This window comes from Pan troglodytes, chromosome 7 (assembly GCF_028858775.2).
Source record: "Pan troglodytes isolate AG18354 chromosome 7, NHGRI_mPanTro3-v2.0_pri, whole genome shotgun sequence".
NCBI classification, from domain to species: Eukaryota; Metazoa; Chordata; class Mammalia; order Primates; family Hominidae; genus Pan; species Pan troglodytes.
This window is the reverse complement of record NC_072405.2, coordinates 7,165,013-7,190,155: the sequence shown is the minus strand read 5'-3', so window position 1 is coordinate 7,190,155 and position 25,143 is coordinate 7,165,013. Positions and strand designations below refer to the sequence as shown.

Here is a 25,143-nt window from a genome sequence, read left to right as displayed (position 1 = left end):
GGGGAATGCCGCCTTCTCTGTCCCCATGGCCCTGTGGCCCCATTGCCTAGATGCTTTGTCTCACCTCCTGCCTTTGTCCTAAGCACCTGCCCCTCTCCTGGCCTCCCTCATCTCCTTTGCCTTCAAAGTTTCCCGTTTTTCAGACCGGCTGCATGTGACCTCCAGAGATCCCACCTGTCCCCTCCTGTCACCTGTGGTGGCTGGTGTGTGAAGCCTGAGGACAGGGACAGCTCAGCGTCCACCTGCAGCCACAGCCCAAGGGTGTCTAGTGCTGGAGGTGTGTGTGCAGATGAGTGCACCACGGCCCCTCTGCAAACTCCAAGTGTTTCTTTAGCTGTAGATGGAAACCTGGGGCCTCCCAGCAGGTGAACCCTAAAACACTTTTCCTCTCTCAGCAGTTCAGGGCTCCCTCAGTGTCTGTACCAGTGGATCTAGGCCAGGCTCCCTCACTCTGAGCAGATGTTGGTCCCTTTGCAGGCGTGCTGTGTGTGATGATTGCTAACCAGGTTATGACAGTGATCTTTAAGTAAGTGGGAATCTTGTGAGTTTTGAGGTTTTTTTTTTTTTTAATGAAATCATGGGATGTTTCAAAGAGAAATAGCAGCCTCTGTATACATTTGTCAAGCAGGAAGCTGGGACTGCGGGGAGTAGGGTGGGGCTGGTTCTCCCACACTCTTGCCCCTTTCAGGCCCTTGCCTTGCATGGGCTGCGGTGGTTCTGCCAGTGTGGATTCGAACTGATAGGTTTCGCTGTACCTTGATCAGCATCCTGCTGCCGAGAAAGCCAAAAAGGCCCGGAGCAACCCTCCCGTGTGCCATGTGAGCCTGTTTCCTTTCTGCAGTCACCAGTTCACGCAGCAAGTGTCAGAGCATTCCCGTAAGGCCCAGCTCTCCACAGCTGCCAGGGGAGCTTTCTCTAGCAGGGTCTTCATCACTGTGTGTAGGATACGGCAGCCTTCGAGGCTGGGGAACTGAAGTTTTCATTTTATTCTATTTTAATTAATTTAAATTACACTAAGTATTATCACTAAGTTTATGCAAACACTTGAGGGAATGCTGATTTAGAGCTGGTGGCATAAGGTCACAGAGCTCCTACGAATCTCACATGGAAGCCTTGTTTCTCCAGGTTTTTTGTAGTTTCTACTGAATCACACACCATGCTGCTTCCATGTTTTTTCAGGGATTTCCAACACAGATTTTCCTGAGTACCCTGGATTAATCTCCTTTTGGATAGGTCCATGGGGGCCCTGCTGCTGTTTCCCCTTAGCCCTGGGTGAGGTCATCATAGAGGGGGAGTGGCAATGGCTCACAAGGTACTAGTGGAACCCCAGTAAGTTATCTCAGAGCCCGCTTAGAACGCAAGTGCTACGTCCCCCAAAAGCTTTGCAGTGAGCATCTGATGGGAACAAACTCAGTCAAGGACAGGCCCGGGTTGGGGCTTGCAGGCTGCAGATTCAGAATTGTTTATGAGATGGGAGCCATACTTTCTAACAACAAGACCTGAATTTCTCAATTTAATCCAAGTCGTGACTTAAGCTAGCGCCCTTCCGTTCCTTTATTACATTTCTGTTCGGCATGGATCAAATTGTCTACAAGGTAGAACAGATTTGAACTGCAATCTCTGAACCAGAAAATTCACTTATTCTCATGAAAGTTTGTAATCTTTGGAGAGTTGCTTAAAGAAACACTTAAAACCATCTTTCCTCTTTCTATACTCCAAACTTACCGGCTGCAATTTCTTGCTAAGAAGCAAAGTGCTATTTGCCTATTCCTATCTCTCTTTACCTTCAGACACTCCTAAGTTAAGAGCTAGATAATTCGCTCAGCCTCAGGCCAGGCCGAGCCTCACTCTAGAAGTCACATTCCTGAAGTGTAGGGGGTCAAAATGCCTCTCACTGTTCAGAACCAGGTGAGGGGCCAGCCAGGGCACGTCCTGCTCTCCAGGCTTGGTTCAGATAACTGTCAGCCCGGTTTTCAAGAGCACACACCAAAAATGCACCAAAGCTTACATCCATACAAACACCCGCACATGGATGTTTATGGATTTGTTTTTATTCATAATCACCCAAACTCAGAATCAACCAAGATGTCCTTCAGTAGATGAATGGATAAACTGTGGTGTCTCCAGGCAGTGGAATATTATTCAACGCAAAAAGAAATGAGCTATCAAGGCATGAAAAAATATGGGGGAACTTTAAATGCATAAATGAGTGAAAGAAGCCAGTCTGAGAAGGCTACACCCCGTGTGCTTACAACTACAGGACATCCTGGAAAAAGCAGAATTACCGACACAGTGAAAGATAAGGCCTGGTGGTGTGGGGAAGGATGAACAGGTGGAGCACAGGGATCTTTAAGGCAGACGATCTACTCTGTGTGATACTGCAATGATGAGTTCATGCCACTATATATTTTCCCAAACCTATAGAATGTACAGCACCAGTGGTGAGCCCTGATGTGAGCTGTGGACTCTGGGTGACAATAGTGTGTCAATGGAGGTTCATGGACTGTAACAAATGCATCACTCTGGTGGGGGATGTTGATAGTGGGGGAGGCTATGCATGCGGGGAGGTGGGTACGTGGGAAATCTCTGTACTTTCTGCTCAGCTTTGCTCTGAATCTAAAACTGCTCTAAAAATCATTTATTTAAAAATACACCAAAGCAATGAGGCTGGGCATGCATACAGCCAAAGCCAAATGACATTTGTGTGAGTCAGGTAAATTTGAGATCTGAAAAATGATCACTCCAGGGAGGCTGAGCTGTCAAGGGGCACTTATTGAGAACTTACTTTATGCCCATCTGGTGCTTAGAATTACGAATTATTATTATTATTACTAAACAATTCAAAACAAAGTCACTTATCTCAGGGCGCCTTCAATCTTGTTGCCATCGAATCTAACAAAAGTGGAAACAGAACAAAGCTACATATGGCACATTTCCCAGAACATGCCTGGTAGAGCCTGGCCCTGTTGATAGTGTGTGGCTGTCACTTGCTGGAGGGTTCCATGGACAAGTGAGTTTGGGAAATGCTGGGTTAGGCAAATACCAACAGGCTTCCTTACTGCAAGATTTCTGATAGTCAAAACATACTTTAAATCTCCAAGAGGATGATACAGAGAGCCATGTTTCCCATAATTAGTTGGCCCCAGAAACAGTTTCTTCTGGGAACATTTTGTAAGATTAGTGCTCCTTGAAACACACTGAGGGAGAGGCTAAACTGAGTGGTAGAGATTCATAGACTATTTGGATTCTGGCCCCAGAGTATAAAAGGCCAGGGGGAAAGGACTGTGTTCCTGAGATGGTGAGGTGGAGAAGGGGACGTGTTTCTCCACCACCCACAGAGAGGGCTGAGAAGCCCTGGCACACGGGCTGAATCTGGGATGTCAGAAGGGAGGAGAGAGGACAGGAAGACAGCCCACGAGACTTTCAAAGGAAATGGCGAGTCTTACCATGGCTCTCTGGGCTGATGGCAGGGCCCAGCACAAGGTAGGAACTGAGTGTGAGTGCGGGATGCACCCGGGTCTGAAATGCTCAGGAAGGACCCTAGGACATGAGCAACCTGGGCTGGTCCCTCATGGAAACTGAATAGCTGGAAAGAAGGAAGGTTGATCCTGCTAAGACAGGGTGTTGTGAAGATTTCCTTTCCCTCCGAACTAACATCTCACTCACTTCTCTCAGTTTCCATCATTATCTTCTATGGAGTTCTTCATTCCCACATCTGTGGCCCTTAAAATCCTATGGTTGAGTGCCTGCCTTGGATCAGCAGTCAGTTCGTTACCTTGGTTCTCAGACGATGCTTGCAACAACGTCATGCGATTCGCCCACTCTTGGGTAGATGGAGACATTGGGGCTCAGGTGTGGGTAAGTGATTGTGTGACTCCTTGTTAAGCGGCAGAACCGGGACTCAAATTCACACAGATCTGATTCCCAACCCTGTGGCCCTAAGCACAGTGTTATTAGACCATAAGCCCTGTGCAGGGATATTTCCAGTGCTGATGGCAGGGTGTGTCATGAAGGAGGACTCTGCTGAATTTTTCTTTGAACCCCAGGATGTGCCTGGCACAGTTCTCTGAAGAAGTTAGAATGCAGCCAGTCGTTACTAAAGAAATGAATAAGTCAAGTAAATGGACAGAGCTGTGTGCTAAGAGTTCTTTTGGGACTACAGAAATGGGTCAGAATTGGAAATGTCCAGAAAATACTCTTGGATAATTATGAAAGCCACATATAGGAGCTCAGGTTTAACTCCATATGAAATGAAGAGTCACAAAAGAAAAGGAGGAGGAGCGTGCTCAGGCAGAACCTCAAGCTTGAGAGTGCTATGAAATATGTTTGAGACTCAGAAAATAGTTCCTGAAAGAAATGACACATTAATGAATGAAGGTATAGTTATTTGGAGAAAATGAACCTGGATATAAGAGTAACCATATCAAAATGTGTTTCTTAAACTGCGGTCTTCAGAACCTATGAGGTTCGTTGGTATATTCTTGGGAACTATGTGTGTTTGAGAAACATATTTCTGGTGCCAAACTGACAGTCACCTCAAATCCATCACAGCACTTATGACGAATTCTTTTCAAATTAAATGCTGTAAAGAAAATACTTCTCTTTTTTACTGTTAAGTCACAATTTAAAAGTGTTTTCTTACTGAACTACATGTTGGTCCCTCAGGTAAGGATTTCTCGAGTCTCAGGTCTTTGGGGTCTTTGAGGAGTGTGACATCTCAAATTGGATGACACTGATCTAACTGGCTGTAGTATCCATTCAAGCATGAGGGAGGTCAGAGCCTGGGAAAGCTCAGGTCCAAACAGCTCTTGAAAGAGGACGTTGCAGGGCAGGCTGCTTTGCACAAAGGGACCTGTAGACAATGAGAACATCAGTATACCAGGAACCAGCCCACCCTTTCACTCTGCCAGACACGAGGCTGTGGGTTACCCATCTTTCCCTGTCTCCTGAACTCATAGCAAAAACAAAAAACTTCACTTGTTTGTTAACACATATAGTTCAAGATGGAAAGGCTTACACTGAAGCAGAAAGGGTTGAGGTTTATCAGCATCTTCGCTTTGAGGCCTCATAATGTACTTCCCATGGACTAAAGTTGTTCACTATCTTTAGAGGATATTAGCTAAAGATGTGGTAAAACCACGTTTTTGCAGAAAAGTGAATATTCAAAAACAAATGTATATGGTGATTATTTAATAGTTTTCACTCCACTTTGCAACTCAACTTTTGGTTGATGCAAGAGGGATGCAAAGGGAGAATTGTGCTTATAATTCCAGCATTGGGGTGGAATAAAAGAGCACAGCATTGCAGCTGTTGATTATAGTTTTTTTCTTTTTATAGGCAGTTTTAAGAAGAATGCATTGATTCTACAACATGTTATTGTGAAGCCATCCAGGAGTGTTCACTCACTTATTTAAGAAAGGTATATTTTCCACTTGGGGTGTGAGAAAAAGTATGGTGTTCACGCATTGTTCTTCTTATCTGGCTTTTATTTTTCTCACTTTTAGAGAAAATAAGAGAAGTATCCCTGAAGGATGAAATATCCTCAAATATGAAAATGTCTGCTCTCTGAAGACCAACTGTCTTAGTCTGCTTTTTGCTGCGGTAACAGAATACCACAGACTTGGGAATTTATAAACAGTAGAAGTCTATTTGGCTTATGCTTCTGGAGGCTGGGAAGTCCCAGATTAAGGGGCTGCATCGGCAAGGGCTTCTTGCTGCCTTATAACATGGCAGAAGGCACCTTGTGGTGAGACAGTGAGGAAGGGCTGATTTCACTTTCACAACAAACCCACTCCCATGATAATGGCATTAATCCATTCAGCAGGGCAGAGCCTTCATGACCCCATCACTTCTTAAGGCTCCCGCTCAGCATGGTTGCACTGGGGTTAAATTTCTAACTCCTGAACTTTGGGGACATGTTCAAACCATAGCCAGGGCCCTGAGAAACCCATTTCCACTGACTTCAAAATAGTTCATAAAAATGGAGTGCTGAGAGAGGAGCAGGGCATTCACAAGAATGGTTTTGAGAGGCCTCACTGTGCCAGGCACGGCCCTCAGGGCAGGCAGCTCTGCACAGCCCCCCATGGCAGCAGCTCGTCAGGCTGCCCAAACTCACCACTTTGGAATCACTTCAGCACCAGCTATCTTCACTTGAAATCAATTGTCTGCAGATTTTAAACTCGTTTCTATGTGCCCAGTAGGCAGAGAAGCCTTCAGAGAAGGATCCTGACTCGGTGGTTTGTGCAGTGACATTTGGCAGTGTTTGCTCGGCAAGCGAGTCTTTGAGGCTGCCCTCATGCTGCTCAGTGGGCACACCAAGAACAAGAGCTGGCCAGGGATGACGGACGCATCTAGGCCTTCTCGGCCTAAGGGCAAGTCCCATTCTTCCTTGATAGGTCTTTAGATGTACCAGTCAGCAAATGTCATCCCCCTCTGCATTCACGTCATGCTGTGCAGGGAATGCTAAACAGAGGCAGATCTAAACTTAGGAGTTAGGCTTCTTCTCCATGGAGATGTGGATCTGCACAGACAAAGTATCCAAGTGGGATTTTCCTGCTATTTCAAGGACTGCTGCTACAACCTGCTGGCTCTTCCTGCACTCCTTGCCTCCAGGAATGACTGTGTCTCTTTGAGTTAGTGAAGTCATCAACTTTTTTTTTAATCTTTTATTATTATTATTATTATTATACTTTAAGTTTTAGGGTACATGTGCACAATGTGCAAGTTAGTTACATATGTATACGTGTCCCATGCTGGTGCGCTGCACCCACTAACTCATCATCTAGCATTAGGTATATCTCCCAGTGCTATCCCTCCCCCCTCCGCCCACCCCACAACAGTCCCCAGAGTGTGATGTTCCCCTTCCTGTGTCCACGTGTTCTCATTGTTCAATTCCCACCTATGAGTGAGAATATGTGGTGTTTGGTTTTTTGTTCTTGCGATAGTTTACTGAGAATGATGATTTCCAATTTCATTTATGTCCCTACAAAGGATATGAACTCATCATTTTTTATGGCTGCATAGTATTCCATGGTGTATATGTGCCACATTTGCTTAATCCCGTCTATCATTGTTGGACATTTGGGTTGGTTCCAAGTCTTTGCTATTGTGAATAATGCCACAATAAACATATGTGTGCATGTGTCTTTATAGCAGTATGATTTATAGTCCTTTGGGTATATACCCAGTAATGGGATGGCTGGGTCAAATGGTATTTCTAGTTCTAGATCCCTCATCTACCTTTTTAAAAAGCATTTAGGAGCTGCTGGTTGTAAATGATCACTGAGAAATAGTATTTCCCTCACTTGTAGCCATCTGCTTCTCTTTTTGGTTCTGGAACATTCTAGAACCTTGCTTGGAAGGTGGCTGGGGCTGAGTCTCAGCCAGCAGGGTTGCCCAGTGCCCCTTGTCACCCCCTGAGCAACACAAGCCAGGCTGCGTTTATTCTGGTTCTGTGCATCTGGGATCATAGTTTTTAAATCTGCCCCAGGGTCCTCCAGTCCCAGCTGTGGAAAGTCACCCTCAGAGGGTGAGGCGGGCGGCGCGCCTCTGTGTGAGTGGCCCCATCCTTCACAGCGAGTTTGTGTCTACTGAATCCCAGACTCTTGGAGGCTGAAGGGTTACAGGAGGTCGTGTGTCTCACGTCACCACTTCACAGTTGAGGACCCCGTGACCCGCTTTGCTCAGTGGCTGCGCAAGATGAGTAATGACCTGAAACAGGGAAAATGTCTTGGATACATCTTGCGTAATGAGGAGAAAAATGCAGCCATGTTGCAGCCTGATAAAATACTCTGCCAGTATCCTGCCATAAAATGACAGGCTAATTTTCAGTAACAGATTCTCTAATAGTTCTATGGTGTTCTAGATGCTAAACTGTTTAAGTATCTACATTTTCTAAGCCCGCCTAATGGAAATATTCTCAAAAAACATAAACCCTTCATTCTTTCTCAAATAGGTTACATTAGTTATAATATACACTCTGGAGGTGACTTGACCTGTCATTGTGAACAACTATTGCTCTTGGACGACCCAGGACTTAGGCCAGCCAGTACGTACCCCAGTGTGTTGGAGAATCGCGCTCGGCTTCTTCCTCTGTGCTGAGTCATGAAAGTTGCCGGAGCAGGTGCAGTTACACAACCTCCAGGCAACATCACATGATTGTTTAAAAAATAATCATCAAGTCCAGGATGCAGCATCTGTCTCAGTTTTTGGCATAGGATGACAGTCTGAAATACACTTACTGAATTTGAATAAGAACGGGCTCGGGTCAGTGATTATCGCTAGTGCCTTATCAACGCCCTGTGGCTTTTCAGCATCAGTCCCCATATCCTCGTCCGGTGTGGCACTGACAGCAGCTAACTGTTGCCCTCGTTGGTTCCCAGTTGGCTTCCATGACTGGTCAGGGTCAGGTCCACTGCCAACAGGCTGGTGTTGAAGCCCTTGGAGAAAGACAGACATTCTGACCCTCAATTATGCTTTCAATGCCATGTGTTTTCTTATCACAAAAATCCTCGTTCTCAAATTTCTTCTTTCTTTATTTTTATTTCATTTCATTTTTTAGCATTCCTCCACAATTCATTGCCCAAATCTACTTTTTACTCAATTTACTTGCTTTGGTCATTTTTCAATATAGCACTTTAATTTCTTAGGCAAATATTTTCAACATTCTCCTGTTTTCTCAAGGATGTATGTTTTCTCCCCAAGTATGATCCTGTTTAAGGACTGGATTTAGGATAACTACTTAGAGGTTAAAAGGCACAAGGGTGTATGGATGAGGCTGGAGTGATCTGGGACCAAAGGTATGGGTGATAAAGCAGAGTATCTAAGCAGCTCCTGGGATTGGTGTCTTTAAAAAAATAATAATGCATTTGCTTATTTTAGAGACAGGGTCTCACTATGTTGCCCAGGCTAGACTTGAACTCCTGGGCTCAAGGGATCCTCCCACCTCAGCCTCCTAAGTAGCTGAAACTGCAGGCATGAGCCACCACACTCAACTCAGTATCTTTTTTTTTTTTTTTTTTGGAGGCGGAGTCTCGCTTTGTCCCCCAGGCTGGAGTGCAGTGCTGTGATCTCAGCTCACTGCAATCTCCACCTCCCGGGTTCTAGCTATTCTCCTGCCTCAGCCTCCTGAGTAGGTGGGATTACAGGCGTGCGCCACCATGCCCGTCTAATTTTTGTATTTTCAGTAGAGACGTGGTTTCGCCATCTTGGCCAGGCTGGTCTTGAACTCCTGACCTCAAGTGATCCGCCCGCCTCGGCCTCCCAAAGTGCTGGGATTACAGGCATGAGCCACTGAGCCGTGCCTAGCTCACTATCTTTTAATCAGTAGAGATTCTTTAGTTATTTTTTAACTCCATGGATCCCAAGCTTTGATTTTTGTTTTCCAAACAAATTGCATTTATAAATAATAATTTTTATTTATAATCAACAGACATCTAGGCTTGCTGTCAAGGCTTCTGATCAACATGAGATGACCGCCGTGTGGTAAACTGATGAACCCCGACCCTGATCAACATGAGATGGCCGCCGTGTGGTAAACTGATGAACCCTGACCCATTAGGCTTTGGCTACAGAATGTGGAAATAAGTTGTGTTACTACATGTGTGTAATCCTACGGTGCAGGACACCGGCCGGGAGGTTCCATAGAGTGATGGGTTGTGCAGGTAACTCATCCTCTAGTCCTCTGTAAACTCCTAGAAGGAAGAAATTATGTCCTGTAGACTAATAAAATTCCTCCAAACCAAATACAGCACCTACTGTGAAGACACAAAGATACTTTTAGAATAGTAAAAACTTTATCCATTGAGAAATTCCTTAATGGAACAGTATCCAAGAAGTCATTTGCCAGCAGATTTCTTAGAGGTGCGATAAAGAAGAGGACATTGCCAGTCGTCACAGCAGCTGCAATAGCTCCTCTCTATTGTTAAACAGTGGGATATCTTGTACAGGTTTTCAGTTGACAATCAATTTTAAAAATTAGTTTTGGTCCCCATCAATCAATTATTTATTAACCCATCAATAAAAATTTAAATGCTCTGTGAGGTACAATAGCTATTAAAAGAGACAGAGGCACTTTCTGTGTCCAGAGGGGCTTTTAGTCTGCTCTGGAAAGCAAGATGTGTGCAGATGAGTGACGCAGTGCATCGTGTGGATGCAAAGGGAGGGACTCACATGGGAACCAGAGGAGCTACAAAGGGAGGCAGCGGGGACTGGTGGGTCGAGACCTGGAAATAACACATGAATAGGCAACAAAGGTTTCCGTTCCTCTTCCATGCACTTCAGTCCTTGAAAAACATCTTACCACGGAATTCCACAGTGTACCAAGCGATTCCACAGCTTGATGGCACACTGTCCTTTCTCAGCATTCTTGAAAATGGCATGTGAGCCAAGCCATCTTACTGAGAAATTACCTTAAACCATTTGATGAACCAAAAATATTTTGTAATACCCATCTCTGACATTAGGTAGGCAAATCACACAGAAACATCGAGGTCTTCTTAGTCATATTTATCTGAAAAATCACAGCTTGGGTGCATGTGAAGCCAGAGGAGCACTCCTGGGGCCTGCGGTGCCATCGCTCAGCTCCCCTGGGCTTCACATGGCCATGGAGCATCCAGCAAGTGCAGGCTCTGAGCCTTCAGGGAGGGGCGGCATCAGCCAGCACCATCGTCTCCTGGGTCTCGTGCCTCTTACTTGGTTGCGGTGTTGTCAGGGCCAGAATGGGGCAGTTCCGGGTGACATCCAGGTGTGGTTGCTGACACGGAGCACAGGTGAGGTTCACTGGGTTAAGTGGGCCATGGCCTTGGGCTTCTAGTGCAGAGCACACCATCCACTCAGCATGTGAACCCAGCTCCAAAGTGTATGTGTGCATGTGTGTACCTGTGCACATTGCGCATGTCTCTGTGTATGCATGTGCTTTGATGCATGTTGATGTACGGGTGTATCTGTGTATTGTGTATGCACACATACAAGCATACGTTTGTGTACATGAATTTGTATTGCACATGTGTTTAATGTGAACACGTATGTGTTGTCATGTGTATGTGTTCACATGCATGTGTGTCTGTGTGTGTATTGTGCGCAACAATGTGTGCATGTGTGTATATGTGGGTTTATGTTTGTACAGTGTGTGTAGTGTGTGTACACATATACACCTGTGTGCATGTGTACATGGTATTTAAGCATGTTTGCACGTGTGTTTGTGCTTGCATGTGCTGCGTGTTTGTGTTGGTGGGATGTGGGGAGGCTGCTGTGGAGACAAAAGCTGGAGAGTACTTGGTAGAGTAACCCAGGTCGGGAAATGGCACCCGCAAAGGAAGGCTGGAGTGCCTGGGATTCACGTTGAAATGGCCAATCCATCAGCTGGGCTGGACACAGCCATCACGCTGGGCAGCTGTGAGGTTAAAACAGAAAGTCTGGGCTGTGGGGAGGGTGAGAATTGAGATGCATGTATGAGATGAGTCACGAGGTCCAAGTGGTGTGTGTGAGAAAGCAGGCACAGCACCACCAAACACTAAGGAGATTTCAGGGGAGTTACGGGTGGAGGGAGGACATCAGATCTACCCTGGAAGTTAAACGTGTTTCGAGTGCATTAAATACTATGGGCCGCAGACGCCTTGTCTCTGTATCTACTCTTTTATAAATGAAGTAAAGTTCTTGGGAAATACTTTTCTCACTGTAAAGCTCACAATCTATCTTGCAAAAAATATTTTAAATTCCATCTCAAATAAGCCAGGGTGAAAAGGGAGCCTGTGCACCAGACACTGCCAGCCTTGCCTGGCTCTCGCCTTCTTGCTCTTCCTTCCCCACCTGCTGGGGATTTTCTTAACGATGGAGATGCGTTTGGGTTTGTCCTGCTGTGCTCTGCTCCCCATTCCCAGATCCAAGGTCATGCCTCTGTCCTGTCCCCTGAGCCACCTCAGGGATGCAGGGTCCCCCACCTGGTCAAGTGCCCGGTGCTGTGCTGTCATTTGCAAGTTCTTCCTGTGACTGAACTCCAAATGGCACTGGGACTGCTGACTCCACCCACTGGACACCCCGTGTTCTTGCTTTTGGGGTTTCTGAAACAGCCCCAAGACTCTGGGCATCTTGATTTTGCTCCCATTGCTTCTCAGGACGCCCTGCTCCTGTGGTTTGCAGCCCCGGCCTTCTCTTCGAGGACGCCTCTGCTCTTCTGCCTCACACTTGGATTGGACCTTCTTCAGCACAGCCAGTGGCTGAGGCTTCCTCCCTGGGGCTCAGTGGAGCAGGACAGATGCTGCATCCAAACTCTTCCATTGGGTTCCAGTCTGTTCCAGTCATGCCCTTGAGCCTCTAAAGCTCCTAGGTAAGAGACGTAGCAGCTGACAGCACTTCCCACTGGATTTGGGTGGACTCCAGCCTCCCCAGCAACAATAAGAGATCAAAGGCATCGTCGAGGAAGCAGCTTGCTGAAACGCTGAGTGCCCGCCACTCTCAGGTCAGGTGGGACCGGCAGGCCAGCGTGAGTTCCTGAACACTTGGTTCTCAATACTGGCCACAGCCACACTGTAAGGGGAAACAAGAGGGCACTGTATGCAAACATCTCTTGAACTCTGGAGTCTGCTCACCTTCCTGCCTCAAGCCCCTCTCCCACGTGGTCCAGTCACCATTCTCCACAGAGACTACCCTAAAACCCAGCGACTCTCGTGTGCCTGCAGAATGGCACAACGCTTTCTCATAGCAGCACTCCTGTTTAATCAGAGGGATGTTAACGACCAAGTCATATTTGCTCGATTTGTGTTCAATATATTTCATTTCTACCGATAAAACTTAAAAATATCCCCACACATGCATTGCCTATTAAAGAGTATCTTCCAGGTACACCTCCCTTACACATCAGTTAACTTGATAATTTCTTCCCATTCTTGTGCAATAAATTTCCTTCCTGACCAGCTCTGTCCAGCAGCAACGATAATCCACGTAGAGACATGCAACCTAAAAGTCCGTTAGTGGAGGCATGAAGCTGATGAGGCTTGGAAAAAAATGACCGATTTGATTAAAATTAGGACCCACGGGAGTGGAGCTCTGCCTATTTTAGAGGCAAAGTAAATCCCTGGGAGTCCAATGACCGACATTCTGTTTGAGGTTTCTAATCACAAGGAAGATGGAGAAAATGCAGAACAAGTGGTCAAGAACAGGGAGATAATAAATAGAATATTTATGGGCTGAGGAAAACAATTACCAGGGGAAAGCCCAAGAAGCAAAGATGAACAGAGAACGTGCTGACTGCGCTCGTTTGGAAAGGCCTAATGACCAAAGGAGGAGAGGCATTATGAGGAGCAGTGACCGAGTGGCCAGGACCCACGGGGATCAGGAAAGGTGCACGGGGGGAAATGAGAGGCCTGAGCAGCTTCCCAGCGAAGGTTTTTGAAGCACGGTTTGATTTTCTCTCTCCCCCTCACCATCCCCAAATTTTAGTTGTGACTATCTCCAGGTACATGGCTTGCGACAGGTAGTGTATAAAAACTAATGTCAGTTTAATTTTAAAACCTTAGCCATTTTCTGGAACTTAAATATCAAAGAGAAAATGTCCACATATGATGTTAATTGAGGTTTGTCTCACTGGTGATTTGGGCTGATTCAATTCCTTTTCCTTTTTGTTTTTTTTCTTAAGGGGTCAGTTTTAGAATTGGGAGATAGGTGTATAACATATGACTATACAGCGCAGGTTGGTTTTTTAACATATAGAAATATCTGCCTTTAAATGAGAACTGAAAACGGAGCTTCTTGGAGGCCACCTACTGGTGGCAGTGATCTGACCGCTGTTTAAGCTTTCTTTGAACTCCTTTTTTTAAAACAGCCTCCATAATCAATGGTGTACGATCTACTCTCTGGTGGTAAAACTTACTCGGTGAAGAGTGTGTTTCATTTTCTGAGGAGCTGAACTGTTCCAACCTGAGTATTCTGAATAAGGACAGTGGTCGAGCATGAGTGATGTCATCTGGGCTTAAAAATAAGTGGGCCTAAAATCTGATTGTTTTCATACATTGTTCAGATATTGACTTAAATAGCAATTTATTTTTTAAAAAATGATTGGTATCCGGAACTTGCAACAGCTGTGTGTGGCTTGAAGGGAGAGGAAGTGGTGAAGGCCTGGTTTCCACCGAAGCTCTCACAGCCCAGCCTGTCACTGTGTGGCCGGGGGAAGGGTGCTCCGGGTGGGGGAAGGGAATGATGGGACTGGGGATGCCACGCGACAAGGCTGCTGGCCTGGAAGGTGGTCACGTGGAGAACCGCAGGAGATGAGATTGGAAAGTAGTAATAAGCCATGTGGATAAGAACAGAGGAGCGGGTTTTAAGGGGGACGTCCTGAAATGCTGCTCATGTCGTTTCAGTTCCATAGACCACAGGAAATGCAGGCGAGAGGGCAGCCCGGCGGGAAGGAAGGAAGAGGGTGGTATTGAGCCAGGTGAGTGTGGAGCCGCCCAGGGCACCGTGCTGTGCTATAGCTCAGGCATCGGGTGCTTCTGCCAAACCCTTCAGCACCTGGTTTGGGGCCAAACGTCCTTCCTGTGTGAGAGAAGGCAGAGCCTAGGCAGCATTCCAAACCCCATCCAGATGGGAGGCTGAGTGCAGAGCAAACGGAGCCCAGCACTCCAGAGCCGTGTCCCTTCACTGCCATGATCATGTCACGAACAGCGAGGCTTGGAGAGGAGTTGAGAGCTCCTTCAATGCCATCTTCCATCCACTGCATGAGCCAGAATAGAAAAAAAGGAATAAGAAGAGGTCGGTTAAGTTCTCTGTTAAGTTGAGAAAATGGGAACTTCAGGTGATCATGTGAGATATTCAAGTTAAAAAAATTATTTAAAAAGCACATTCTTATTATTAAAATTTTAGAAAGTACAGAGAAGGAAATTTTAATAACCTACACCTAGAACACTAAGATACCAGTAACTTAGAAAAATGTGTAGTTAATGCCTTGATGGATTCTTTTCTATTTTTTTCTCTAGCAATATTTATGTCTATCCACAGAAAGCATACACTCATGTATTTGCATGGCTAATATATTTTATGTAAATTTCTATATATTTCTCAACATTTCACTTAATATTTCTTTATAAACATTTTTCCAGTGGATAAAAATTTTTCAAAACAGTAATTTTAATGACTATATAACATTTCATTGCATTTATATATCATTTGTTATTTAACTACTTCATCATTTTGGATTCACATATTTTCAATAATTTCCATTATAATAATACTGTCATGAATACCTTTGTACAAGAATATTTATATTTCTAATTATTTCCTTAGTCTAGTATCCTAAAAACTAAAATTCCTACATCAAAAGGTCAATGTGTATCATAGCTCTTGATTGACATATTGATTTCCATGAAGCTTTCATCAATTAACCCATGAATAGTGTCTGCAAGTGCCCCTTGCCCCGTACCTTCAACAATGTGGACTCTTATTGGAAGTATCTAAATTTCACTTCAGAATTGTAACCCTGAGTTATTAAACACACCTCTACTACACCTATGAAATTGTCTACAAATTGTCTTAGTTTCTTTTCAGCTTTGATTTCTAGAATTGTATGACATTGAAGACAAATGATATAATCCCCATAAAGAAGGTTTTATGACCTCTTTCATTATCTCCAACAATCAGAAAGGCAAATTCACAGTAGAGGGCTGAGAAATCTTATCTGAAAATTAACTAAAATACTGCTTTTCTCAACGGAATAACTTGGGCTTCATTTCATTCCACAATTTCCTGTGTACTGTTTATTACAAGAAGAAAAAATTTCCTGCCATACAAAATGCTCCATGCAGGTAGAACCAGGAATCTAAAGAAACCTGAGGAAGGTGCTAGAATCATCACTACCATCTTTTTTTTTTTTTTTTTTTTTTTGGAGACAGGGTCTTGCTCTTCGCCCAGGCTGCAGTGCAGTGGTACAACCTTGGCTCACTACAACCTCCACCTCCAGGGGCTCAAGCGATCCTCCCACCTCAGCTTCCTGAGTAGCTGGGACCACAGGCAAACGCCACTGTGCCCAGCTAATTTTTAAACTTTTTTGTAGCAACAAGGTCTCACTATGTTGCCCAGGCTGGTCTTGGACTCCTGGGCTCAAACAATTCTCCCGCCTTGGCCTCCCAAAATGCTGGGATTCCAGGCAGGAGCCACTGTACCTGGCCCCACCTTCTTTTTGCTGTAGGCTGAGCACAGGAGAAGTTGAATTTATCAGGGAACCTAAAGACATGCCCTTCTTTGAAGGCAGAAGTCCTGTCCACGTCAAATGCCCTCCCTCCATCCCTCCCAGCTCCCCAGTCATCCTTCCTATTCTAGGCTCCAGGAGCGAGACCTCCTCCCTGTGCCTGCTAACGTCAGTGCCACCGGCCCTCTTTGGTTCTCCTGCCCACCTTCTCTGACTCTGCCCAACACCCACGGGCCAGAGGCCCTTTTCCTTCTTGGCACTTCTCGGTGGTGTAGCAGGATGAGCCATGGACAAAACCCCTCAGACGCCGGGTTAAGGAATGATTTGGTTTTATTCGGCCAGGAGCTTCCGCCGATCAAGTCTCAAGAACCGAACTCTCTGAAGACAGAGTTCCTGGCCCTTTTAAGGGTTTACAACTCTAAAGGGTTCCACGTGAAAGGGTCGTGATAGATTGAGAGCACATGCGTTTAGAGTGGGGTTGGGGGGGGTTAATCTTTTCACCTCAGGCCTGATCATCAGTGGCACCAGCTGGTCTTGTAGATTGAGAGCACATGTGTTTAGAGTGGGGTGCGGGGGTTAATCTTTTCACCTCAGGCCTGATCATCAGTGGCACCAGCTGGTCTTACCACTGACTTCTTTCCTGTTGTTTTTCAACTTTTACTTCCTTCTCCTCTTCAGACAGGAGACAGTAAGAGAAATGGCCTCTCTCCTCAGCGGCACAATGGACTTTAGACATCGCGCCTGTTTTGTACTCTCCAAGCCGGACTTCTCTACTCGCCGGCCTGGCGCTGATGCCCAGAGGCCCCCTGTGCTTGTGGCCGTGGCCTTAGACAGTTCCCTGCCCTTTGTAAGTACTAACTTAATGCTTGAATGTGGACATTTTAAGCTGACTTTTCTTCTTAGCCCTCTGTAAGAGTTTCTAATCTCCCCACAGCAATCAATGTAATTATTTTCACCCAGGGTGTTGGCCCTGACTGCTTCGATTTTAAAGTAATCTCTCATTTTGCTGAGGAGAATTTATTAAAGTAAATGACTCTTTTCTCCTGTCATGTCACATTAAAATGTGGAGAGAACTGGTTGTAGGGGCAGTCAAACTGGCTGTGAGACCCTTCGAGCAGCCATGCATCTCCTGGACAGCTCGAACACTGATCAGGGAGGAGATACTGAAAATAAGAAATAAGAATTGCCTTTATATGTGTGTATGAGTATAGACACATACATCATGTACATGTATGTGTGTATGTGCATATGTGTTCATGTGAAGATGGGTAGATGATAGATACATAGGTGATTCATGTATAGGTAGATGACAGATATTGGTAATTAATTGATAGATAGTAGATAGGTTGATAGTATATAGATGATTGATAGATGGATGATAGATCATTGATAGATGATAGGTAGATAGTAGATAGATTATAGGTAGATAAATAGATGGATGATGGATGGATGATAGATACTTGATTGATAGATGATAGGTAGATAGTAGATAGATGATAGATAATGATAGATGATAGGTAGATGGTAGATAGATGTGATAGGTAGATGGTAGATAGAGATGATGATAGTTGGATGATGGATGGATGGATGATAGGTGATTGATAGATGGTAGATAGGTGGATGGTAGATAGAGATGGTAGATAAATAGATGGATGATGGATGGATGATAGCTGATAGTAGATAAGGTAGATAGTAGATAGATGATAGATGGATGGATGATAGATGATTGATAGAGAGATAGAGAGAGAAGGATGATAGACTGAGCATCATAACTTCACTGAATGCTACCAGTTGGATTCAAAAGTCAGCAAACTGAAACGTCGAATTTCAGCCATCTATCAGAAATATTGTAATCTGACAACAAAAGATAAACAAGGGGACATGGAAATGGCAGCTCTTCCAGAAGCTGCACCTCTCAGCATGGGCACAGAGCCGCAGAAGTGGAGCCAGAGTCCTCTCCACATCTCCTCTGGGTCGGCGTTATCATTGTCACAATGGGTGGAGGCCGGACCTTGTGAAGGCAAAGGCATACGATGCTTTCTTGCTTCTGCTGTTTGGTGACTCCCTTACTCATTCCCTCTGCGGTGGCTGAGGGGCTGATGACCAGTTCCTCTGCCCAGAATGCCCTAACCATGCTGGGTGTCTGTCCTCCCTAGACCTGGGTCTGCAGGATGACAAGGACCCTGCAGCAGAAACTCCTCTGTCTCTTCCCTGAGCACCGTCTTCCATGCTGCCTGACTATGGTGCTGGTTCCCCTCTGATATGGAGATTCGTGGAGAATGACCAGGGTATTTTATGTGGCAATGGGGGTTGAAGCCCAGTTCAAAATGGCTTAGGATAAGTAACCAAAAGTCTCAGTGTGAGCATCAGGCATGGCTGGATCCAGGTGCTCAGCACCATCTGGACGTTTGTCTCCATCTTTGACTCTGCTGTCTCTGTGTGGGCTTCATTTCTAAGATGGTTTTCTCTGCACAGCTGTAACAAAGCTCAGGGCTTGCATGATGCTTTGCAGCCAGTACATCAGAGAGGACTTTCCCTCAAGACTTCTGGCAAAAGTTGGGGTAACTTGCTGTTCTTGCTGGGGTCAGGAGCCATCTTGCACCAGTCTCAGAGGCCAGGGGATGGAGAACTCTCCTAGGGTAGTCCCAGGTTCTGTGCCTCCCCTGAAAACACAAGGTCAGAGCCTCCCCATCCAAATTAATGCTCAGACTGTCAGGGAGGAATGACTTCCAAAGAAAAACCAAGGGCCCTTATGAAGAAAAGGAAGGGGTGCACCTACAGTTGCCAGTTCTGTTTGGAAGTGAGGGAGGGGAGGGCAGATTCCCTTGGCTTGTTCCCTAGGACAGCTGTACTTAGGTTTTACTACACAGTCCCCTGAAAATGCTTCTCTCATTAGTGTTGTGCCTCTCTCATGCCTCTTTCCTTGGATAAAGAGCAACCACATTACGAGCCACACTTGGTGCTGGTGCTGTGGCATGCAACACTACCTAATGCGAGAGAAAGATGTGAGCAAATATCTGGAATATACAAATATAATACAAAAATACAAATATAATCAGTTATACAGCAAACAGCTGTGGGAACAGCAGCTCTGCTTGCAGGGTTGGGTAGTGGATGGTTGAGTTGATAGCATTTGGATTGGGCTTTGAAGTATGACTAGGAGCTTACCAGATAGAGAAGTGGTGTTTGGACATTGTATGAGAAGGAAACACAATCTGAGAAGGTGTACCATCCTAAGTGAATCTGTCACAGAATCGAGAAGATGCTGTGTAAACCGGAATAATGCTTGTGAGCATGGATCTTGATCCCTTCGTGAGCAATAAATGATTTTGTGAATAAATTGAAAAATGCTAAATTAGATCATAGGATGTATCTGCAGGGGTGGGGAGAGAGGAGAGCGTCGAAACTGGGGAAGTGGGGAACCAGAGATGGCAAAGCCTGGGACTTCCAGCTTCACCCACAGGACGCGAGGAGCCACATCAGTATCACCCGCACACGCAAGCTCCCATGAAGGCAGCGGTGTCCAGGCTCTGTCGCGTCCTTTCTTTGCAGCCTGGGCCTTGGTTTCTTGCAGGTGCTGTGCCCAAAGGTTAGATTGACAGATGTGGCCGTGTCTATCAGGGAACATGGACTGAGGCCGGTGCTTTCAAGCACACTCACTTTTCACTGTGTTCAGAGCGGGTGGGAAACCTCCCCTAAGGAGGAGATACGACGTGTTCAGATTCAGAGCTGGGACCACACGGATTCCTCCAGGGGCAAGGGCTGGTGACCTTGCAGTAACTTCCACAGGCCTCAGCACCCTCCTCTGCACAATGGTGGTGGGCTAGCCAGGGCACCACAGAAAGGGCCAGCAAGGCACACCCTCGTCTATTGCCCAGGCACACATGGGCATCCATGACAGCCATGCACGTGTTAGAGCCCGACCAGAGCTGCAGCCTCCTTTGGCTGAGGTTGGAAAAGCGGAGATGTGTTCACAGTTGGAGACTTGGTATGCCTTACCCAAGTGACATCCCTGTCCTTGGAAACCTATTCTGGGGTCACAGAATTAATTCCCCAGGATTGGGTGTCACGAGGAGCTAGTTCCTGTGGCTGAAAACCACCGACACCTCCTTTCCTGGAACATTTCCCTCCTGGCATAGGGCAGTTCTCATGCCAGAACATCTTGGGCCACAAAGAACCTTTAGGACTGAGTATGTCCTTCTGTTTGCTTTAAGCTTTTAAGAAAAAGAATATGCAGAGGCTGACTGAGGCAAAAATACAGGCTATTTCTGACGTTCATTCAGAATGCCACCTAACTAGGCCAGTTTTTGGATTGTATGCCAGCCTCTTTCTGCGGGATGTAATCTCAATGCCTTTAAGTTCAGTCAGTCCTATAAATTGCTATCCCTATTCATGCAGTGTGTTTTCCCCTGTGTGAGACATTTGTGAGTTCCATTAGCACTGATAGGACTTTTAAATGCAGAAGCAGCAGTGAAGGGAATGGCATTTCCCAGCTGTAGGGCACGGGCCTTCTTTGAGATAAAAACCCACCCTGGCATCGATGACATGGGAACTATTCTGTGTCTTTTCACCCGAGAGCTCTTCAATCAACTGATGATCACACCTGCATAACTGCTACGAGACCTGCTAAGGGGGAGCCTGGCCCAGCCATCTCTTCTTTGTGGTCACAAGCATGAATGGCCCTGGGACATCCTCTTTCCTCACTGTCCCCTCACAGCATTTCCTGACCACTGTGGCCTTGGTCCCACCACCCACCTGTGCGGCTCATCTGGCCATGCACCTCTCCAGCTCACAACTCTGTTTTCTCCCTGTTGTTTCTATGAAACCAGGTTCCAGCCCCGCCACACAGTCTGCACGGCCTCCACCACAGCTCTGGTGAGCCTCTTGGCCAGCTCCTGGTGACAGCATGCACCTCCCTGCTCTGAGAAGGTCTCCCTCTCCTCTCTGCCCACCCTGTACGGAGACGTCTTTCAAGACCATCCCAGAGGAGAGTGGCCTCTCTCCTCCACCCCAAGAGGATGGCCTCTCCTGTGGCTGTCACTCATCTGACCCCTACCACAGACCTGAGGGCAAGTGGTGCTCACGGGCACACATCTGCCAGCCTGCACCTGGTTGGAGACGCCTCCCTCTCATTTGTCCTTGCTTGCTGCGTGACTTTGGCAAGTGCTTGCCTCTTTGAGACCCTCAGTTTTCACACCTGAGAAATAGAAAGGCGGTGCCTGCCCCAGCTGCCCCGCAGAAGAGTTTAGGTGGCATGTGAGAAAATGCCTTATGAACTACGATGTGAGCAACTGCAGCAAGCTGTGAACACCGCTTTCATGAGCTCCTCGGGGGCAGGGTAGCACCCAAGCATTCTTACACCTCCCACCGGGCTTGTCATGACCGTATGCAAATGAAGGCCATCAAGCGTGTTTGATCAGTGATGTATTTCTTTATTTTTAGTTTTAGGATATGACAACTCTATTTTTAGCAGCTACAGCGGCCAAAACTTTGTTACCACTCAGCAGTTGTGTGTTCTTCGAGAGTAGGTTTTGTGCTTTCAAAATATCTGAATCCTCTACCATTTACAGGTGTTCTGTACATATTTGGTGTATGAGTTGCTCAGGAAGGAAGAAAAATGTGCCCTGTTTATCTTTTAAAAAGATGGCTTGGCTTGGTACTCCTTTGCCTGCATTCCTTCTCTGTATTTAGAAACGAACCCACACAAGTGAAGGTAAACGAAGCCTCTTGAAAGATAAGGCAGGAAAAATGAGGATAGAAAACAAAATCCCTTTAGAGAGTTTACTTGGAGGCTACCACTGGCATCGCTGCTCTGCAGTCGGTCAACCAGAGGCCCCTGGTGCTGCAGCACGGCCTTGGCAGCTTCACCAACAGGAATGTGTTCTCCTAGGGTACTGGCGGGTGGCAGTCCCAGAGCAAGGTGTGGCAGGGCTGCTCCTCCTGAGGCCTCTCCCTGGCTTGCAGACGACATCTTCTCCCATGTTCTCATGTGGTCCTCCCTCTGCACACGCATATCTGACATCCTCCCATGTCCTCACACGTTCCTCTCTCTGCACTCGAAGCCCGGACATCCTCCTATGTCCTCACGTGGTCCTCCCTCTGCACTCACATCCCTGATGTCCTCCCGTGCCCTCACGTGGTCCTCCCCCTGCACTCGCATCCATGACGTCCTCCCGTGCCCTCACGTGGTCCTCCCCCTGCACTCGCATCCGTGACGTCCTCCCGAGCCCTCACGTGGTCTTCCCCCTGCATTCACATCCCTGACGTCCTCCCGAGCCCTCACGTGGTCTTCCCCCTGCACTCACATCCCTGACGTCCTCCCGTGCCCTCACGTGGTCCTCCCCCTGCACTCACATCCTGATGTCCTCCCGAGCCCTCACGTGGTCTTCCCCCTGCACTCACATCCTGATGTCCTCCCGTGCCCTCACGTGGTCTTCCCCCTGCACTTGCATCCCTGACGTCTCCCGTGCCCTCACGTGGTCCTCCCCCTGCACTCACATCCCTGATGTCCTCCCGTGCCCTCACGTGGTCCTCCCCCTGCACTCGCATCCATGACGTCCTCCCGTGCCCTCACGTGGTCCTCCCCCTGCACTCGCATCCATGACGTCCTCCCGTGCCCTCACGTGGTCCTCCCCCTGCACTCGCATCCGTGACATCCTCCCGAGCCCTCACGTGGTCTTCCCCCTGCATTCACATCCCTGACGTCCTCCCGAGCCCTCACGTGGTCTTCCCCCTGCACTCACATCCCTGACGTCCTCCCGTGCCCTCACGTGGTCCTCCCCCTGCACTCACATCCTGATGTCCTCCCGAGCCCTCACGTGGTCTTCCCCCTGCACTCACATCCTGATGTCCTCCCGTGCCCTCACGTGGTCTTCCCCCTGCACTCGCATCCCTGACGTCTCCCGTGCCCTCACGTGGTCCTCCCCCTGCACTCACATCCCTGATGTCCTCCCGTGCCCTCACGTGGTCCTCCCCCTGCACTCGCATCCATGACGTCCTCCCGTGCCCTCACGTGGTCCTCCCCCTGCACTCGCATCCATGACGTCCTCCCGTGCCCTCACGTGGTCCTCCCCCTGCACTCACATCCCTGATGTCCTCCCGTGCCCTCACGTGGTCCTCCCCCTGCACTCACATCCTGATGTCCTCCCGTGCCCTCACGTGGTCCTCCCCCTGCACTTGCATCCATGACATCCTCCCGTGCCCTCACGTGGTCCTCCCCCTGCACTCACATCCCTGATGTCCTCCCATGCTCTCACGTGGTCTTCCCCCTGCACTTGCATCCATGATGTCCTCCCATGCCCTCACGTGGTCCTCTCTCTACACTCACATCCCTGATGTCCTCCCGAGCCCTCACGTGGTCCTCTCTCTGCACTCACATCCTGACGTCCTCCTGTGCCCTCACGTGATCCTCCCTCTACACTCACATCCCTGATATCCTCCTATGTCCTCACGTGGTCCTCCCCCTGCACTTGTATCCCTGATGTCCTCCCGTGCTCTCACGTAGTCCTCCCTCTACACTCACATCCATGATGTCCTCCCGAGCCCTCACGTGGTCCTCCCTCTACACTCACATCCTTGATGTCCTCCCGTGCTCTCACATGGTCTTCCCTCTACACGCGCATCCCTGACGTCCTCCCAAGCCCTCACATGGTCCTCCCTCTGCACACGCATCCCTGACATCCCTTCGCCTTCTCCTGGGGACATCACTCCCATTGGCTCAGGACCCTCCCTTGTGGTCTCACCTAACTTTCATCACCTGTTTGAAGACCCCATTTCCAAAGACAGCCACATTAAGGGTTAGGGCTTCAACATAGGGCTTTGGCAGGACACAGTTCAGCTGATTGCAGAGTCCAAATATCTCAGGCTTCTAAACATGAGTATGGCATTGTGGACCTCTATCAGCAGAGACACTTTCGAGAGAATCTGGCTGAACTGTGGTGTCCACATGTCGATATTCTATTAGGTTCACCACAGGGAGTCCTCCATTTCAGAAGGATACGAGCCTTTCTGATGTTGACGTGTGGCTGGCCATCTGCTCTGGGGGTGGCAAGTCCGCTCTGCATGGGTGCCCATCCTCTTGTGGACGTCCTAGGAGTGCTTGTGTGCACCACCTGTGTGTGTGTGTGCACGTGTGTGTGTGCACACATGAGTGGGATGGGGACCCTGGGGACAAGAGTCAGAAAAGGAAAGGAAGAGGGAAGAAGGAGGGATTAGTATTAGCCCTCGTTATCATTACCATGGATACACCCTAATTACAGCAACTGCTGATTCAGAGCCGTGCGCCTTGAATGCCAATCTCTAGAGGAAAATAATGGAGACTTTGAAAGAGGGAGGAGAAATGAGGACAGAACTTCAGAGGGGGCAAGATGTATAATACGCAGACGTTAACGCCCATTTGGTCGATTCAAGTAATTGTAGAAATGAACTCATTTTCATTCTTGTGTCATTATCTTAGGTATCCTGAAAACAATGTGCTTTCATTTTCTCATTTAAATTTGCACTTGTCTTTCTCAGGTTTTTGTGTCTGTTTCTGCTGTAAAACTTAAAATATATCCTAAATTACCTGGTCCTCCTCTTATTTTCCATTTTTCCTGCTATTTTATTGGCTTCAAAGTTTCTCTCGCACTGAACTATATTCTCCTTTGTTTAGCACTAGATGAAAAAGCATACTATTAAGGCTTTGGCCTTGCATTCTCTTTTTAATACCTCTGGCTCTAACGTTAGGGCTTTAGTGCTCCAACCTCTGTTGTACGCACTTGAGGGAAATATGTCTCCGTGTCTGCACATCATGTGGTGGTTTCTCCTCCTGAGAAGAGGACGCTGTCGGGTGCCACATGCAGGAGTCTCAAGTGTTTGAGGACAGGAGATGAGACTCATGTGTGGTGCCTTTTAGACTTCCAAGTCGGTGCTTACTCTCAGACATGAAGCTGCCCTCCTTTTGGTCTTCTAGGTACCATCAACTGGGG

The 25,143-nt window shown here is 47.3% G+C and overlaps 1 long non-coding RNA gene across 1 annotated transcript; it reads left to right on the top strand.

The window, feature by feature from the left end:
- Nucleotides 1-3,080: 3,080 nt before the first annotated feature.
- LOC104007508 (uncharacterized) lies at nucleotides 3,081-24,755 on the top strand. Its single transcript, XR_008536581.2, has 7 exons — nucleotides 3,081-3,858; nucleotides 5,338-5,419; nucleotides 9,431-10,769; nucleotides 12,114-12,325; nucleotides 14,355-14,428; nucleotides 16,856-17,024; nucleotides 21,007-24,755. It is a non-coding gene; the product is annotated as an uncharacterized LOC104007508 (long non-coding RNA).
- Nucleotides 24,756-25,143: the final 388 nt, after the last annotated feature.